Raw genomic sequence first — 19,399 nt, forward strand, 5'->3', positions numbered from 1 at the left:
AAACTGTGTAATGGATCACATTAAGCAGGCCTTGCGTCTTGAGGCAGGATTTAATTTGCATGGCAGATTAGCTTGTCTTCCCAGCAAGGCACCCCGGGGCACCCCGAGCTGTAATAGGATCCCGCCTCTTAGAGCCCATTAAGGCAATTGAGAGCGCTTCCTAATCTCCCTCCCCACCCCGCGCCACAATCCCCTCCTGCCAGTCGGTCGGCTGGGGCAGGACTGGTGACCGACCGCCAGAGTCCCACCTTTTGACCTCATCTCAGGACCCACCTGGTCCTTTCCACCTCTGGTCTGAGCACCCAAGATCTGAGAACTTTCCCTCCCTGGCTCCAGAGCCCCCTATCCACCCTGGTCCACTATTCCCCACTCCCAAACTCCTAGTCAGCTCTCTGTCCCTCAACTTTCCCTGTCTCCCAAAGAGTTCCCCCAAACCCTCCACCGCCCAGTGGGCGTCTGCGCAGCTGCGGCCAGGGGAAGAAGGACGCCACTCCTTTCCCGCGCTGCTCAGGTCACAGCTATTTGTGGCCCTTGCTGGTGTTTTCCCCGGAATTGGAGTTATACGGGCATCCAGAACCTGCGTGGGGCGCTGCTCTCCCCCCCCCCCCAAGAAAACAGAAGTGAGTTTCCAACTGGGGCTGAAGGGAATGGTCCGAATGACACCATCTGTGGGGTTCACTACGCTTACTCGGTCCTGGAATCCTCAGAGGAGTCATTTCCACCAACCCCATTTTAAAGATGGGGAAACAGGCTCTGGGTGGAGACAGACTTGCCCACAGCCAAATAGCTGGTTCGTGGCAGCTCCAGGGCTCAACCCTGGACTTCCGGAGCCCAGAGAGGGCAGCAGCCTTTCAGACAGAGCGCAGCACAGGGACAGCGCAGGCCATCTTGGGGTAAGCCTCGTACCCAGGCATGCATGGCTCTGTCCCCACCCCACCCTTTCCCAGTGGAGTGAAACTCTGGTTAAAACTCAAACTCGTTGCCATCGAGTGGATCCTGACTCAGAGCAACCCTATAGGAAAGGGTAGAACTGGCCCTGTGTAACTCTCAAGGAATAGAAAGTCCCTTCTTTCTCCCTGCAAGCAGCTGGTGGTTTTGAACTGCAGACCTTGCAATTAGCAACCCAGCATGAAACCACTAGGCCACCACAGCTCCTGAACACTTGTAATGAGGACAGAATAACCAGAGGCATCTGAAGCTAGGAAGATCTGGGGTAGACATCAAGAAGGACTTTCGGTCCGTGGGACCATCCAGTTGTGGCCTCTCAGTATTGGAAGAACCCTGAGCTGCATTGGGCTGGCCTAGGAGGGGGGTCTGTGGTGCTTACCCGCAGGGCGGGGCCCCAGGGTAGGTGGGTCTGGGGCCAGGCCATGGAGTAGGGTCAGCTCTGTCCTGCTTAGCTCACAAAGGGTCCTTGTTGTGGGTAATGGGACTCCCCGGGCAGCTTTATTTGCTGTCAGTGGCTTTTATTAAAGTCTCCAGTTTCAGACCCTCCAACCCTCCAGCCATTGTGCATGTCCCCCCAGGGCCCTGCCCCCAGTCCCCAGTTCCCCCGCTAGGCTGAGTCTGAAGGGCTGCCTTGCCAGTCTCCCCTGCCTCATGCCCTCCAGGCCACCTCCCAGGGAGAGACTCTATTCTCAAGGGGTATGTCTTGGCCTTGGCCCTCAACACCCCTAGCAGACCCGACTCTCCCAGAGGAAATGACAGGTATTGGCATTGGGGGGGGGAGTCAGCGTGTGGTACTTACATAGAATGGCACATGTGTATGCATACATGTGTGGATGTGGGTGTCCTTGTAGGCATCCATGGCCACAGTCACAGACCCCCCTAAGAATGTGTAGCGTTTAAGGACTGGATGGGGCCTTGGGGTTACCATTTGGTTTCACAGAGATGAGGGGCTCCCCACCTGGTGGGAACCCAGCTAGTGCTAAAGAATGGGTGCGTGGAGTAGAGTCACCCAGCTCATCCTGTCACCTGGGACATCGGTGCCCTGTCCCTTTCTGTCCTGAGCAGGTAGGGAAAGGTGTTAGGCAGAGGGAGCTAGGCTGGGCCTTGACCCTGGCTGGGGAGGAAACACTTGAATGTGTTCGGTGTCGCTGGGTAGTTTAACCTCTGGTGGCACAGTGGTTAAGCATTCCACTGATATCCCAAAGGTAGGTGGTTCAAATCTACCCCATGGCTCCTGGCAATCTGCTCCCATCAAGATGCCTCACTGCCATCAAAGGGTCTTACAGGAGCCTTTGTGCTCACCAAGGTGGTATTGCCAAGGCTGCAATCCTTTATGGGGCTAGGTCATCCCATCTTTCTCTCATGGAGTGGCTTGTGGGTTTCAAACTGCTGACCTTGTGGTTAGCAGCCCAACACAGAGCCCACTATGCCAGCAGAGCTACTGGTTCCATAAAGATCACAGCCTAGAAACCCCCAGAGGGTACTTCTCTGTCGCATGGAGTAGCTTTGAGTCAAAATCAGCAGCGACAGTTGAGGCCCGCTTCGTCCAGCTCCAAACTCCTCCTCTGGCTCCGAGGCCTAGCCCTGGACGCACAGCCGGAGTGCGGGCAGCCGGCAGACCTGTTCCTCGTGCACCGCCTTCTGAGAGAACACGCTGGGTGGGCCAGGGAGACCCGGCTCTCCAGGATGATGCCCCGGAGGGCAGAGTGTGGTGGGAAGATGGGTTCCTGCATCCAGGAAGCCCTCCGTGAGTCATGGAGCAGCACAGGGGAAAGGGCAGGGCTTGAGAGGGTCCTCAGATCCCGCACATTGGCTTCCACGCTATGGCCCCCTCACGCCCGCCCCCACCGAGGGAGGGGAGAGGTGGTGATGTCTCTCCATCACCCTGACACTGGGTGAGGCTGGAAGTTGATATAAGACCGTGGCTAGTGGCTAGACTGTATGATTGGACAAGGAAGTCTGGACACGTGTGTGCGCATGCAGATGCATATGTGTGTGTTCACATGGGCACACGTAGGGAGAGTCTTGGCAGGGGGGGGGGGGGGACAGTCCATGTGCATTTGGAACCAGAATGCTATCCACACACAGTGTTTGTGTATGTGTGTGTCTTTGCTGGGGTATCTGTTCTAGGGCGGCAAGAAGGTGTCATATGGTTGAAGGTGACAGTGTATGATGTCTTTCCAGGGACTTGTTCAGATGGAGGAGAAAGAGGGCGATCCAGGGGGTCCACAGCCCTCCCTGGGGTCTTCCACGCTCCCGGCTCGGCCTGTGCCAGGCCATTTGGGGAGCGCCCGTGCTTTATGGTGCGCGGGTGAAAAATGGAAATGCTAATAAGTAGTCGTTAAGTTGTCTTGCAAAAATGTTAAATGATAAATTGGGTAATGTTATTGTTGAAATGAAATATGTAAAATAAATGAGTTATTTATTTCTAATAAATATTTTGTTTACGATATATTTGTAGGGGTGTTAATTATCTTCCCCCCTCAATCGGGGCAACATATAAATTCTAATAAAGTGCCGGCCGTGGTGGTGAAGGCAGCGGGGACCTGCCGGCGGAGCGCACCCTGATGGATGCACCAGTCACGGGGATGGTTCGGTTCTACTGCCTCCGTGGTGGTGGGCTCCCAAATGTGGCCTGTGCTCTTTCTGAAAACCAAAGAGATAGGGAGGGAGGGAGAAAGGCAGCAAGAGGAGAGAGTCCGGGAGGAACGCACATAGGCCAGGGCCCCATGATGAGATGATTAATAGTGTTCTAGCCTGGGTCCTGCGGTGGCCGCACAGCCCTTGGCCCCCCTGTCACTGCTGGAACCAGCTCTGAGGAAGGAGGAAAAAGACATAAGCCAGCCAAGTGGGGATGAAAGTTCACATCCCCCCAGCCTTATCGGTAGCACAGTTCCCTAAGCACCCTGGGATGGGTGCCCTGAATCACTCCTTCCCTCGGCTGCCCAACAAGCCCCATCTCCTGCTGGGTCCAACTCTGCCAGACCAAGCCTGTCCCCCAAACCCTGCCTCTTCTCCCCTGGGTGCCTCCCCTCTACCCCCTTCAATGCTAAGAACCTGGGGGAACTGTATCTGGGGTTACGATTAAGTCCCTTCAAGATCCATTTGACCATAAATTGAGATAAGTCCAAGCCTTGCCCCGAGGCTGGAGTGGGGTGTGGGGGCACATTCCCATTTAGAACAGGCTGCCACCCCCAGGGCTCTATCTCCCCTTAGGTAATAAAACTGCTGAGGCAGGACGGCCTGGTGGGCAGGGACAGACAGCCTGGGACACAGGATGCTGGTTTGCTTTGTCCCTGCCGCAGGCGCCATCCACCCCTCCTGACATCCTCCTGCCCCATGGGGTTGAGCTGGGTTCCGAGTTCTCACCCTGTGGCTCTCAGCTGATCTCCAGCCAGGGACCTCACCCACCTCACACAGCCTGTGGGGTTTCTCCACACAGGGAGCTGGGACTGGGCAGGTACAGGGTGCCTAGGACCCCTTCAGAGCTGGGGTAGAGCCTGAAATAATACCTCCCAGGTTGGTGTCCCCCCAATCCTCCAATCCTCTCTAGCCCCTGCCTCCAAGCCAAGTCATTGGGCAGTGCTGCCCCCACAGAGGCACACATGGAACTTTACGTCTGTGTGCGTACAAGAGGAGTCCCCCAGCCCAGGCCCTAGAAGAAGGGAAATGACAAGGACACCCACAAAGACACACACACGCACACACAATCACGTGCACAATGCCCACACTGATCCACGTTTCTGGATACCCTTAGCCATATCCAGGCACATACCGCTCTGTTCTGCACCCTGCTAAGCCCCAGACCCACCCAGTCACAGTCCCGTAAACACCTACACCCACAGCTACCCCTCCCGCCAGCTTCAGTCCCGTCCCGGGGCTCCAATTGTAAAGGAGAACAGACTCGCCCTCAAAAAAAATCAGACAGGAAATCATTGCCCAGCTAGGGCATTCTCATTCCATTGAGGGAGGGGGGTGTCAACCTTGGGGTGGGCGCCCCCTGCTGGACATAATAGTTCTAACCCCCCCCTTTCTGGAGACCAGGCCATCCAAACCGGCCCCCAATCTTCCCTCCCCTCCTCCCCACACATCCACACGTCCACCTTGTGGCTGTCCAAGCTCTCTGGACAAGGCCCAGGCGAGCCGAGAGGCATAACTCCAGGTTCTTTACACAATGTGTAAAATCCTTGATCATCATTTGTTTAAACGGTATAAATAATCCACCCGGTTTTAATAGGATTTTTCTATGAATCGGCAACAAAGCATGAAATGTGATATTTTCACCATGAGTAGTTGGGAAATTAGTCACCTCTGTCCACAGCTCTCCACTGGCTGGAGACACCCCCACCCCCAGCCCCACCCCCTGAGCCTATCTGGTCCTTCCCTCCCTGCTGACCCAGGCCCTCCTGGGCCCTTGCTCTGGTAGCCCTGTCAGCCCCTGCCGGTTGGGGGTGATGGGGATTCTACAGCATTCCTCTGAGCCACCCGTGCAGGTGCTCTCTGAACCTAGGAGCAAAGACCTGGCTGCCCTGGGCCTCTCTTCCCAGACTCCTCCTTGGGGTTAAGAGTCTACCATTCTCTAAGCCCCACCGCGGGCAGGTGAGAATGGTTGGCAGGGCTGGGAGTTGACAGGTAGTGAAGGGGGCAGGACAGGCTCCCTTGCCATTTGTCCCCGTTGCCCACAACTGCTCCCATGCTTGCCTCTTCCTGGACAGTTGTACACCTCCATGCAAAGGCCAGACAGCAAGCAAACTCAGAGTGGGCAGGCGGGCAAGCTGCCCACCCCACACAGGGAGGTGAAGATGCTGAGTCTGAGAGAGGCTCCCTGTTGGTATCAAGGATGGGTCCAGGGTTGGGAATCAGCTCCGAGATAGTGAGAGATGGGAGCATCAGAGAGGAATCTGGGATGGGAGCCAGGCAGAGGCCAGGGGTGGGCAGGGCAGCCATAAGGTCAGGAAGCATCTAATCCCAGTTCCAAAGATGCCTCACCCCTCCTCTGCTTCCGGGTGCCTATTGGGAGATGCCTGCAACCCAGACCAGCAACCCAGGGTGTGCAGAGTGGAGCAGAGCCGTCTTGAGCTCCAGAGCCAGCCTGCGACCTCTTCAGTCTCAGGCAGCAGGCCCATGGGGCTCAGCCTCAAGGCAGGCATGGGCTAGGGAGGAGTGGGGGGCATGGCGGCCCCATGTCCCCCCTCCCCACACTGCTCCATAGGCCACGTGCTCTAAGCTATTGGTGGGGCAGAGGAGGCTTCCCTCCTGCCCCCTGGCCCTGGCCCTAGATGAATAAAACTCAGAGGGTGGGGGGAGCTATTCATGGAAGCAGAGAATGTGTGAGCTGCCCAGTGGCCCCCTCATTAGGGGACCCCCGTCAGGTGGCGCTCATTAACTTCAAGTTGTCTCTTGTTTTAAAACTGGGGTGAGGGGGGCGGGGTGGAGGGCCACATTGTCTGGCCGCTGCCCGGAGAGATTAGGCGCCCAGGGGGAGGGGGCAGGCAAAGGCCCTTTAATTAGTTACTTTCAAAGGTTCCCTGTCCCCTTTCTTTCGGGTCCCCCCTCCTGCCCCGCAACCCCATCCCCCCCAGCTGGGCTCAGCTTCGAGGGGGGCGGTCTTTTCTGCTTGGCAGAGCCGCCTGGTCACTCCGGCTTAAATCTGCAGTCTTTGTTCCTGCCTGGACAATGGGCCCAGCACACCAGCCACAGAGGCCACGGGAGGAACAGTACCGTCCTCTGTGGGGCCCGAAGCCTGCTGAAAGGAGCTCAGGCTGGCTCCAGGGTGCAGCCTGCAGCCCCAGGTGGGTGCTGGGAGAAAGAAGACTTGGGTCCACCCCACCCATACACACACACACACACACACACACAAACACACCGAGACCCAGCTGGCATACAGGAAAAGGGAGAATCAAACTTTATATCTGGGTCTCCTTCACCCAGGAAGCCTCTAGCTCAAAGGCAGGGCCCCTCTTTCCCTCTGTGTAGCCAAAAGACTTTAGAGTCTGGTCCATTGGGGCCCCATCTCGGCACTGCTACTCATTGACAAGCAAGTCACCTTGACGGCTTCAGCTTGCCTCCTCTCAAGAATGGGAGGGTCAGTACCAACATCTTGGGTTCTTATGAGGATTAATAACCTACCAGTGCCTGGCACATAGCAAGTGCTCAGCACACACAAGGGTCTTTCCTCCCCTGTGGCCGGGCTCTTCTGACCCTCAGACCTGGGGCGGGGGGGGGGGGGAGTGGTGTGTGTGAGGGCATGTATCCAGACAAATGAGGACCCTAGACTGGGCGTGATGGGGTGGGAGAGTGGGAATAGGAGGAGAAAGGGAGTGGGAGTTGGGGGGTGCTTGGAAGATCCTGGGGGTGGCCTTGCGGGGTGGGGGGAGTCGAGAAGCTGAGTTGCAGGAAGAGCGGGGGGTTTTCCTGGGTCAGCAGATTAACGGCACTAACGAAGTTTCCGAGCGCATGGTGAGTTGGGGGTCGGGGGCACCCATGTGGAAAGACACATGACTGGGGATTGATCAGGCTGGAGATGAAACAGAGAAAGCTTCCCGGGGCAGCGGAGGTAGGAAACGCCAAAACCAATTACTGCCCAACCCCTCTGGCCTCCAGAGCCCTCCCTGTGAGAGAAGAGGGGGGTGACCTCTCCTTGGGGACATGTACTCCTAGGGACACGTAAGTAAGTCCACAGTCCCGCTCAGGGGGGTGGGGGTGTGACTTTACCTGTGCTCATCCCTTGTATGTGTGGGAGGGCGTCTCTCACAGATGACCCTCCATCCCACCTACGGATCCTCAAGTGTCACCAGGTGTCAGCGACCCATGGGTGGCAGCAGAAGTCAAAAGGGTGCTGGGGATCCTTTTCACTCAGTTTTGACCCACAAACTCTCTTGAGTTGGGGTTCAGGCCCGAGGCCACCCAGGATTGCCACTGAGGTGATGAATTCCCCAGCAAGTCATTGGCCACAGGTAAACCTCTTGTCCGTGGGGAGTACACCCCACTTAAAGGCAACTCACCCTTTCAGAAACCATCCATGACACACAGGCTCCTTTTAACAGTGTTTGTTGAATGAATACTTGCAGGAAGATTGGGCCATCCTCTCAAGCTTGAAGAATTCACAAAGGATATCAAAGGAGCAGATCAAAGGGCAAGCAGACATCCCGCATCCCCCCAGAGTAGCCCTTGGTTAAAAATCAACAGTTAAGAGGTGATTACACATAAGATAAGGGCTCTCCAAACTCATACCACTAACCCAGTAGTTGTCCTCGGTGGTCAGGGGCTTCGAGGGAATGGGGGTACGGGGGTGGGAGTGACGGAGGGACAGCTCAGGTGGGAGACCCAATGAAGCAGAATGTGTTTCTTGAAACTGGGGGCGACAGCTCCCCGCTAAGCAGTGTGAGGGGTGCACGTGGCTTGAACCTCCAGATTCACGACAGAATTTGTATTCCGTGCCGTATGTTGAGAGACGGGACTATAGTCATCAGCAAGGATGTTTTATCAGCAAATCGCCTTTCCTTGAAACATGTCAGTTAAGAACACAAAGATGCCTTTGAAGCTCTCCAGTCTCTTCCTCTTGGAAAGTTCCCGCAGGAAAGCAGAACTCCAGGCCTGGCCGTTCCCAGGTGCCATTGGGAGCCCCACCAGCAGAGAGCAGTCACCACACTGCTGGGGGGCCATGTGGGTATCCCATGGATGGTGGGGGGGATCATACCCCCAACGTGCTGCAGAGAGTTAGTGCCACCGCACCAGGCCACTGGCCTGTCCCCTCTCCCCACACCAACCCGACGACCACCTCATTGTCCCTCACCCTTGCCCCCCCAACACCCCAGCCTGTGCCCCCGCCACAGTGGCTCCAAGGGGAGACAGTCTCCCCTTGGGACCAGTGAGCTTTTGTTAGCGTTATGTGAGCCGCTCCTGACAAGGGCCCTGAAACCCAACTCGACCCAACTCATAAAAGGGGTCACTGTCTCTTTAATTAAAGTTCCCTGTTTGGAGGTCGAAGACAAACCCTTTTGATGGTGCAGGTGTGTTTTGCGGGGTGGGGGTGGAGGGGAGGTGGAGGAGAAGGGTGGAAGGGGCTGGAGGGCAATGGAATTCTATCTTGGACAAGAGCAAGGAGGGGCCTCCCCAGAGGTCGACTGTGGACTGATCAATTGAAAGGTCCGATGGGGGTATTGAGGATCCCCCATGGGACATGGCCCACAAGAGGGGCCCTGGACTGGACAGTGAGGAAAAGTGGCGGACAGTGTAGCCAGCTCCGGACCACTTGCCAGTGTGTGTGCACAAGTCCAGCACGAGGCAAACCTGCTGGCTGCCTGCCCTCAACCGCCCCCTCCACTAAGCCCTAGTCACTCCCTAGCTCCCTGCTTTCCCCATCCCAAAAGTTGCCCCCAAAAAGAGGGCCCAGGTCCTAATCCCATCTCCACATAGAAGCGACTTCATCACAGTTTAACATAAAAAGATCAGCTGGTATCGACCAGTAATTTGGACCCAGGCCGTGCTATTGGCAGGAAGACAGAATAAGTTAGGGTGGCCATGTTTCAAAAATTCTCTGTGTGCACTCAATCACGGCTCAGGGAAGGCGGGCGGGTGCGCAATAACCCAGCCGCGCTCTCCATTTCCCCTGTAGATCAATGCTAATACCAGGAGGGCCCGGAAGATGGATGGAACCGACAGGAACCTTGAAATCCCGACAAGGGGGCTGGGGCCTCCACCGAGACAGCATTTCACTGCTGCTGGGGCGGAGACACCAACACCCTAGGGGCCACTGGGTGACAGTCTGGTGGGGGGCCAGGAGATGAAGGAGAGGGAAACAGCCTCGCTTGCTGTCACGCACACACACACTCACGTCTTTCCTGACACCCACCGTCACTCACAAAGCCACTGACAAATGCACACTCGGGAGCCACTGACACGTGCGCCAACCGCTGGCACACACCATCACTCACACACTACCAGCCGGAGCACCAACACCTCCCAAGAGGAGCCGTGGCTCCGCACAGCCTCACACACCAGCGCGTGCATGGGCACACACGGACACAAACGCACGCCTACACGCCACAAGCAGGGGCTCTGGCTCTGACATCCACACGGGCATCCAGCCACACACGCATGTGCGCGCACGTGTGCGCAAGCACATTCCTGTCTTTCTTCCTTTCTACTCCATCCCTTCTCCTTTCCTTGGGCTTCTCTTCAGAAGCCGGCTGGCTGATGGTCAGGTGGGAAACTTCCTGAGACAGAAGTCCCCCCGACATGCACCCCTAGCTGGGCTGGAAGGTAGGCAATCTGAGATTCAGGGACACTACTCTGTCCTAAAGTGTTGATGAGAGTCAAAACCAGCTCCATGCCAGGGGTGGTTTCTTCCACTTCTGAATTTCTGTGTGTGGAAGACACAGTCCCTGCGACTCTGAGCAAGCACACCCACCCTGGCTCTTGAATGTCCAGCCTTCTGTGACCCAAGTGCCCCCTGAAGCGGACCGATGCAGAGCCAGCCCCTTTGCTAACATGAGTACCCGGGCCAGGGCTTGCCATCCTCCATCCTGCCCAAAAGTGGACGTCCAGGGTCTTCGGACTGCGTCTCTAGGAGCCAGGTGTTGAGGCTGGACAGAGATGGGCCAGATCAGGAAATTGAGGAGGAAAGTGTAATGGGAGAGGAAGGGCAAAGGTTGGGACCTGCAGGACTGAAGAGAAGCCCCCACACAGGCACTGGCTCGGCTCCGGTTTCCTTCCTTTGGGGCTCTGCTGAAGAGTCCTGGTGGCTCAGGGGTTAAGCATTCCGTTACTGGCCAAGAGGCCTACACTGTCAGAACCACTAGCCGCTCCTCAGGAGAAAAAGTGACAGTTGGCTTCCATAAAGAACTGCCACAGGGCAGTTCTACCTGGTTCTGCAAGGCTGCTGTGCGGTGAGTTTGAGTTGGGTTGAGCTTAGCTGTAGGACAGGAGCTATTTCCATGGCCTCACACTGACATCTTGTGGCCATCTCTTGGATTGCAGGCACCACAAGGAGGTGACCAGGTTGTTGTTGTTGTTGTTTTTTTTGGGGGGGGGGGACTGGGGTTGCAGAACACTGCCCTCCACCTACAGCTCAGAGGATCCTGGGTGAACAGTGAGTCTGTCCCTGGATATCCTATCACATGTACAGCTGTCAGGAAGGGCACGTGAAGCCAGGGTGTTCGAGCAGGTGAGACAGAAGGCAGCCTAGGGACAATACTTCAGGATCACTTGGGGACCCGCAGCCTAGAGAAAGATGCACATTTCATTCTAAAACAGAGACGCAGCCCTGTTCTCCTGCAGTCTCCAGCCAAGGTGGGGAAGGAGGGCCCTGCGTGTGAGGGGCAGGCAGCTGGGAGTGAGGTAGACCTGGCTCAGGGAAGCACCCATATGGAAGGGGACGCCTGGCCCTCCTCACAGAACCTTAATTTTGAAGGAAAGGGGAGACATGATTCTTTCTGGGGAACCTCTAATGAGGAGGAGGAGAAAAGAGCCAGCCCCCATCAGGAACCCCAATGTTATCGGGAAGTATGCAATTTTGGCGGTTTGGAAGCCCGCAGTTACCCCAGCCTGCCGTGTGGCAGGCCATGGTCCTCAAGCCTGAAGGGAGCAGGGTTTTGGGGGGCTGGTGACTACAGCCCTAGGACTGAACAGACAGTTGGGGCAGAAGTCAGGGAGGATGGGCCAGCTCCACCCATTCCAAGGAGCTCCAGCTGGGGCAAGGGGACCTGACACCCATATCACATCACGAACACTTTCTTGGAGGCAGCCAGGGCTGATGGCCAGACCTGGCCCAGGGCTCCCCTGGACCTGTTCCTCACCCACCCCACCCACCCCCACCGTAGCCCCTGCCACCTCAGGCACAGCACACTGGGAGATGACAAATCACACACAAGGCAGAGGTCAAGGGTTCCCACCCCAGCCCCTGGGACCCCCTGGAGGTGCCAGACCGATGAGTTTGTTATAAATTAGAGACTAGTTAAGAGGAGGTAAAAAGAACTCAAGTAACAGCTTTCGGGGCCCATCTTTTCGATTTCTTGTTCGGTTTGTTTATTGCGATTGTTCCTGTCTCATAAGCTTATTGCAAAACCAATAAAAATGATCTATTCCAAGAAGGAGCTGCTCTTTTGACTGGTAAGTTGCTGTTTCTGCTGTTTGGTCTTGGGCCCCCCTCCCCCTCCCCACGGCAGCAGCCCCAGTCTGGTTGACCAGCTGTCTCCCGCCTCGGGATCGGCAGAAGGTGCCAGATTCCTGCTCACCAGAAACCATGTCCCACCTGCCACGCAGCCACGCTGGGCAGGCCTCAGGCCTCCAACCTGGCTCCATCACCCCAATGACCGCTGTACCCTGGCCTTCCAGCTCACCTCTGATGGACACAGCAGTTCTGAGTTGGGCACATAGGGTAGGGGGACAGGAAGCAGGATGAAGACCTAGGGACTGTCATCAGACCCTGAAATTTCCAGTGGGATTTTGTCCACATTCCTTCTTTGTGCCTCCATGAGACTGAGTCCTATACATGGGGTTCCCTGGCCTAAGGGAGCCCTGAGGCTAGAGGACTCGACTGAGGAAGCTCCAGAGGCTCCCTAGAATCCCAAGCCCTGGCCTTGACCTTGAAGACAAAGCAGAAGCCCCTGGCCCCTGGCATACCCAGGAGTCTAGTCATGATTGGGATTGGGCCAGGAAGCCCTCCCCAGAGCAAGTTGGCACTCATCCTCATCCCTGCTCCAGCAGTGACTCGTTCCATTTGTGGCCCATCAGAGAGTCCCGAGACATTCAGGACTTCCTTACCATGCTGGTGCTGGGTTTCAAGGTCTTTGGGTGATGGTGTGCGGGGAGACTGCCTGGTTGAGGGCCTCAGCGGGGAGCCATCAGACTCCTCCTTCCCTGGCCTTTGCAAGAGTTGCACAGTACTGGAGCCAGACTTCACCTTGCTTCCTTTGAATGTGTTAAGAGGCGACCAGTCAGGCTCGGTAAGACAGAGAAACAGAGCCAAAGAGAAAGGCCCACCGGGAGATGGACTGCCACCATGGCTGCAGCAGTAAATTCAAATATGCAGCCTGCTATGAACATGGGGCAATGTTTTGCTCTGTTAGACGCAAGGTTGCTGAGCAAGAGACACAGGAAGTGACCTGGCTAAGTCCCACAGCAAGTGCGTGGCGGAGCGGGGACCAGAGCGCACGGTGAGAGGCCCTTGTACATTACCCGTCGCACTCTGCTGCTCGGTGTCTCCCTCTGCCCTTCCTCAGACCCCGGTCCAGCTAAGAGACCACCTTCCCCAGTGGGTCCTCTTTCAACAGACTCGTTTTCTCCCGAACAAATGGGTATCTCCCCTCAAGACTGAGGCACTGGCTCCGCCGAGGGCACCAAGGAAGAAGAAAGGGCCTTTTGCGTTTCTCTTCTATCTTGAAGAGCACCTGGCTGGGAGCTCTGGTGGCATGGTGGTTAGTGCGGGGCTATTAACCACAAGGTTAGCAGTTTGAACCTACTAGTTGCTCCGCAAGGGAAAGATGAGGTTCTCTGCTCCCATAAAAATCGACAGCCTTGGAAACCCGCAAGGGCTGTTTTGCTGTGTCTAGGTGTCAGAATTGACTCGGTGCTGTTAAAGGTGGTTTTTCTTTTTTTATCATTTTATTGGGGCCCGTACAACTCTTATCACAATCCATACATACATCCACTGTGTCGAGCACATTTGTACATTTGTTGCCATCATCATTCTCAAAACATTTGCTTTTGCTTGAGCCCTTGGTATCCCCTCCTCATTTTCCCCTCTCCCTCCCCGTTCTTTTCTGCTGTCCATCCCCCAGGGAGGAGGTTATATGTACATCCTTGTAATCGGTTCCCCCTTTTCCCCCACCCACTCCCACCCTCCCGGTATTGCCACTCTCACCACTGGTCCTGAAGGGATCATCCGCCCTGGATTCCCTGTGTTTCCAGTTCCTATCTGTACCAGTGCACATCTTCTGGTCTAGCCAGATTTGTAAGGTAGACTTGGGATCATGATAGTAGATGGGGAGGAGGCATTTAGGAACTAGAGGAAAGTTGTATGTTTCATCGTTGCTACCCTGCACCCTGACTGGTTAAGGGTAGTTTTCTGTCGGCTTGTTTGTTTGTTTGGGATCCACTGGCTCTCCCTGTTTCTGTCATCAGGAATGAAGATGAGGCAGCGGGTTCTCCTCTTCACAGAATTTCACAGGAAGAAGAGCATCTCCGGGGCGAGCCATGTGTGCAGAGAGAATCACATTTGCATTTTTCTTGATTTCTTCGTTTTTGCTTATTTCAACCAACCCCTCTTACGGTGCTTACAATGTGCCAGGGATTGTTCTAAGTGACTTCCATATTTGTACTAATTCTTTGGATTACTTTAAAAATCCTAGGAAGTAGGTACTACTATGCCCATTCCCACTTCACAGGTGGGGAAACCGAGTCACAGAGATATTTTTTTTTTAAACCCCTTGCCCAAGGCCTCATGGCTAGCAAGTGACAGAGCCATCTGCCAACCAGGCAGCCTGCTCCTGCTCACTTCCTGGGAACCTTCACTTTACAGAAGGCCCAGCCCAGGGCTGGGTGGGGCCCAGGGGGCCTGGAGAGAAAGGAAGAGGGGGGCCACTTAGGAGGGGGAAGTCAGTCCTCAGGGCGCAACTCGCAGCACTGTTCTCTCATGTCTGCCTCTGGCCAACCAGCCGCCACCACATGACCACCTCTGTTGGTAACCATGTTTTGTTGTTGGGGAAACCCAAAGGAAGCTAGGGAACCTGGATTTGGGGTTCCCAGCACCCCATCCGGTCTTGGAGCATCTTCTTCTGGATTCTGGAAGCTGAGTACCTATTTGTTCACAGAAGCTTGCTCCCTCCCACGCTGCTGCCACTGACAACTCTGAGAGGGCCTTTGATTAAAGAGACAAGTGACTTTGCCCATTCTATTGATCAGAATAAATTACTAGGAACTAATTTATGGGCCTCCCCACAGCCGATGACATGGTGGATTGTGCGCTATTGGTCAGTAAATTGGATTGTCAGGCTAGATTATTGGTTCGTATACAGTTATCTCTCATAGCAATATCAGGCAGTCCAGGTAAAGGAGTGAAATCCTTTCTCTGCTGCCAGATGCCAGGATGTCACAAGGCCTTCTAGAGGGCTGGCAGGGAGCGGTGGGGAGGGGAGAGGAGGAGAGGGGAGGCGAGGCGAGGAGAGGCCTCTGTGCAGGATGCTTATTAATTAGTACAGCATCATAGCATTAAAGGAGCATTGGCGTGGCATGGTCTGCGGAGGGGGTGGTACGGCGTGCTGGTGCTGGGCCTCCTCCTGGATCTCTAGCCAGGGCTCTGCTGGGGAGAGGCCGGGAGGGTGCTGATGAGTAGGCAGGGGGAGGGGAAAGACAAAAGGGGGGGAGACGCTAAGGGAGAGGCCACATTTGCTAGGAGTTGCAAGGAGAGCTGCTAAGTGGCAGCGTCGCCAAGCGCCAGACGAGGGGGAAACGAAGCGGCAGTTCTGCCCCGTCCATCACTGCCGCCGATGGAAAGTTCTAGAGCTGGGATTTCTCAGGCAATTTGGCCAGTGATGCATGGGGCAGTAGATCCTCACGCACTCTTCCGTGCTTCTGCCAACCCAGCAATAACAAAAACTTATTTTTTTGCCAGGGAAACGGATATGAGTCAGGCAGCCCATCGGGGAGGAAGGGGGGGTTGCCACGCCGCGGCAATTTGTCCCGCTCCACGCTTTCCCCTCGGCTCTAAAGACCTGCCAGGAGGTGACAAAGGCGAGACAATTTCGAGTTCACAGTCCTGTGTCCCCGAAGCCTAACAGCGTGCCACAGATGGGGCGTCGGGGGGGGGGGGGCAGGTTGCAGTCAGCCGTCTTTCTGCCCCCCCCCTCCCACTGAGGAGGGGGAATGGGGTGAGCGGGGGGGGGGGGGAGGGGAGCAGCAGAGAAATCAGCGGCCCGGGCCCCAGCTGAGGCTTCCCCGAAGAGAGCCGCCCGGACCTGGCCGTCTGCACCCACCGGGCCAGGAGGTCAAGCGGGGCATGGGCACGAACACGTAACCCTGCCGCCCACGGCCCCGCGCGCCCGCGCCCGCGGCTCCGCCGTCCGTCCCCGCCCTGGAAGCATCCCGAGCCGGCCGGAAGGGGGAGCTCCGGGACGGGCCCTGGCGCTCGTTCCGCCCGGGCCGTGGTCTGCGCTTTCCGTGGGGCGAGCCTGTCCCTGCGGCTGCAGACCTCGGGCAACGCTCCGCGGGGGCCCTGCGCGCGCTCTCTCGGGACAGGGGCCGGACCCGCCAGCGGGGAGACTCCTTGGCCAGGACCCAGGGCCTCCAGCTCACTGGAGTCCCCCACCTCCCACCCACCCCCAACCCCGTGCTTAGCTGAGAAGGGCTGCAGATTGGGATCTTCGGGAAAGGTACCCCCACCCGCCGCCCCCAACCACAAGCTAAAAATAGCCAGTGCATTCCACACGGGACAGGGCAAAGGTTTTTGACCAGGTGGTCCGTGCCCTACCCAGCCTCTGGGCACTCTGCATTTCAGCAGGACTTGCCATCCTGCTCTCACTCTCCCTTTCTGACCTCGGTTGATGAACGTGTGGTATTAAAGAGGGCAGATTCTCCAAGTCAGGAAGGACACACTGGGGCCAGTTCCCGCCCCTCCACTCCCCCAGGCAATGCCAACCCCCCTGTCGGGGAGACCTGGGTCCTGGTTTCTACTACAGGCCCCAGAGCAGCCCAGCCTCCGAGATGGAAAAGTTTGCAAAGCTCGGGTAAAGAAAAGTGGGCTTGCGAGTGGGGCTATAAATTAGAGACTCATTAGGAAGAGGCGGGAAGGGCTTTGGGGGCCTGTGCCTTTCGATTTCTTGTTGAGCTAGTTTATTGCTATTGTTTCTATTTCATACGTTTATTGCAAAACCAATAAAAATTATCTATTAAGAGCAGGAAACTCATCTTTTGACTTGTTGGCTGAGGTTTCTACAGAATAACCTTTAACTGGTCCAACATGTTTGCACAGAGGAGCAGGCCCTGTCACTGCCGCCCGGCACCAGCCAAGCAGAGAGTCAGAATGGCCCGTCCTGGGGCTGGGGCAGGGGCACCCACACAGGAACACCCTCATGCAGGCCTCCAAGAGCCTCCAGACCCAAGTCACGCTGTCAGCAGCTGGAAGCCATCTTGTGTTTCTCCTACCCAACATGTTTTTAAAATGTTAACGAGTTGAAAATATTTGCCCTTGGAGACTTTTCACCTGGTTTCTCTGTTTACACACACGCACATGCACACGCGCACACACACGCACACACAGGTAGAACAAACAAGGCCTCATTTTTCACCTAGAATCCACTTCTTTCAGAGGAGACATAGCCTCTGCCCTTAAACAGTGCCCTCTGGCTCCCCAGCCAGCTTGTTAGAGATTTACCTGACTCACCTGGCACCTGCAACATGCAACTCCCGGTGCACATGTCAGAGGGAAGGGCGAGTGAAAGGTTGGAAGGGGGAGCCAGCTACACACTTGATTCAGGAAACTATTCTTGACAATGAACGTTTGTAAGAATGCTTCCAAGGTCCAAGCTCGGTTCGCTGTCGTGTTCCGTTCTTCTTGTGGCCCCGGTCGCTCGTCCAAGCCCAACGGTCAAAATGGTGAAGCAGATTGATAGCAAGGAAGATTTTCAGAGCGCTCTGAAGAGTGCTGGAGAGAAGCTTGTAGTGGTTGACTTCTCCGCCACGTGGTGTGGGCCTTGCAAAATGATCAAGCCTTTCGATCATTCCCTCAGTGAAAAGTATGGCGATGTGATCTTCCTTGAAGTTGATGTGGATGACTGCCAGGATGTTGCTTCAGAGTGTGAAGTCAAATGCATGCCAACATTTCAGTTTTATAAAAAGGGACAAAAGGTGGGTGAATTTTCTGGTGCTAATAAGGAAAAACTTGAAGCTACCATTAACGAATTAAGTTAATTATGCTTCCTGAAAATGTAAGCAGCCATCAGCTGTGTAAACCTTTTTGTATTTACAAGAAAGAAGAATCAAGTATGAAGACTATATACCCAGCTAACATCTGATTATAAATGACAATAAAATATTAATTCTACCCTTTAAAAAAAAAGAATGCTTCCAAATCAGACTGCTGAAATGTCCCTCCCACATTCTCGTAGATCTAAATGATAGGAAATATCTAGACTAGGCAAAGGTATAGAGACCAAAGGTTATTTATTAATGGTTACCAGAGATGCCTGGGGGCTCAGGGGGAGGGAGAGACACAATGCTTAGGGGACACTGAGCTGCTGTCCGAGGTGGTAGGAAAAATCAGAAGGGATCATCGTGATGGTTGGCCAACGTGATCAATGGCTGTGATGGACCGGATATGTGAGGATTGTAGAAATGACCCGTGCACGGTTGTGTAGACACAACAACTTGTTATTCATTTCTGTCAAGTCACTTCGACACAGGGCCACCCTGTGCAGAACAGAACCATTGCACAGGGCTCTCCTGGCAGTGCCCTTTAGGGAGGCCGCGTTCCAGGCCTGCCTTTCAAGGCACATTCAAGTGGGTTTGAACCACCAACAATTTGGCAAGTCCTTGAGTGCTTGACTCTTTGTACAACCCAGGAACTCTGCCTATACTGACTACAAATTTGAAAAAATTATTAAGGATGAAAAAAATTAATCCCCCTGCCCTGACCCCTCACATTTCTACTCCAAGATCCTAGAAGGAAATTGGTGGATGTGCTAAGCTCTGCACCCCTTTTCAGGTGCACGATCCCCATTTTACCAAAAAAGAAATTGAAGTTGGGCAATATCAGTGAGCTGTCCAGAACAAAAGGTTCTCTGATCCCCAGCCTGAGAACACTGGACCTAGAAGAACCCAGTCACCCTTGCTCTCCTTTTGAAGAAAGAGCAGGTGGTCAGTAGGGCTCTGCCTGCAAGGATGCCCTCAGGGAAGATTCACAATCTATTGTGGGTGGGTGGGGAGAGACTCACCCAACTGTGACCCAAGTTAGGACTTACCTCCTGAGTTACCAGCAACCCTAAATCTAGTGAAAAGGAATCACGGGGTCTTTAATAACCACCCTGTCAGGTCTCCATGGGATAGTGACTAATGGGCCTAGAGGAGGAGCCGGTGGGAAACACTCTGGGAAATAAATTTGGGTGATTAAATTTCAAAGCAGTTCATGGAACAGCAACCTGAGGCCCAAACTAAGCCATCAAGTTACCAAGAGAAGCAAGATTTCCATTCAACCGCTGCTGCCTAGGAACCAAGCTTGGGGCTGCAAAATGAGAGTGGGTGAGAAGGCGACCCCGAAAAACTTTCAGAATGACTTTGCTGGCTTCCCGGCGCAGCCATTTCTTCCAAGAGGCCAGCTTGCAATAAATTAAGGAGGCGATTGCCTTTCCTTGCTGGTTGCATAATTCCAACTCTCTAAGGGAAAAAAAAGCATTTGCTCACACAAGTTGGGGCAGTGGGGCGGAGGAGAGGCTCCAATCAGGCACGTCGTGGGCCT

General features: G+C 55.1%; 1 pseudogene; it reads left to right on the forward strand.

The window, feature by feature from the left end:
* Positions 1-17,470: 17,470 nt before the first annotated feature.
* On the forward strand, positions 17,471-17,989 carry LOC142428876 (thioredoxin pseudogene; annotated as a pseudogene).
* The last annotated feature ends 1,410 nt before the right edge of the window (positions 17,990-19,399 follow it).

The sequence above is a fragment of the Tenrec ecaudatus genome, chromosome 16 (genome assembly GCF_050624435.1).
Source record: "Tenrec ecaudatus isolate mTenEca1 chromosome 16, mTenEca1.hap1, whole genome shotgun sequence".
NCBI lineage: Eukaryota > Metazoa > Chordata > Mammalia > Afrosoricida > Tenrecidae > Tenrec > Tenrec ecaudatus.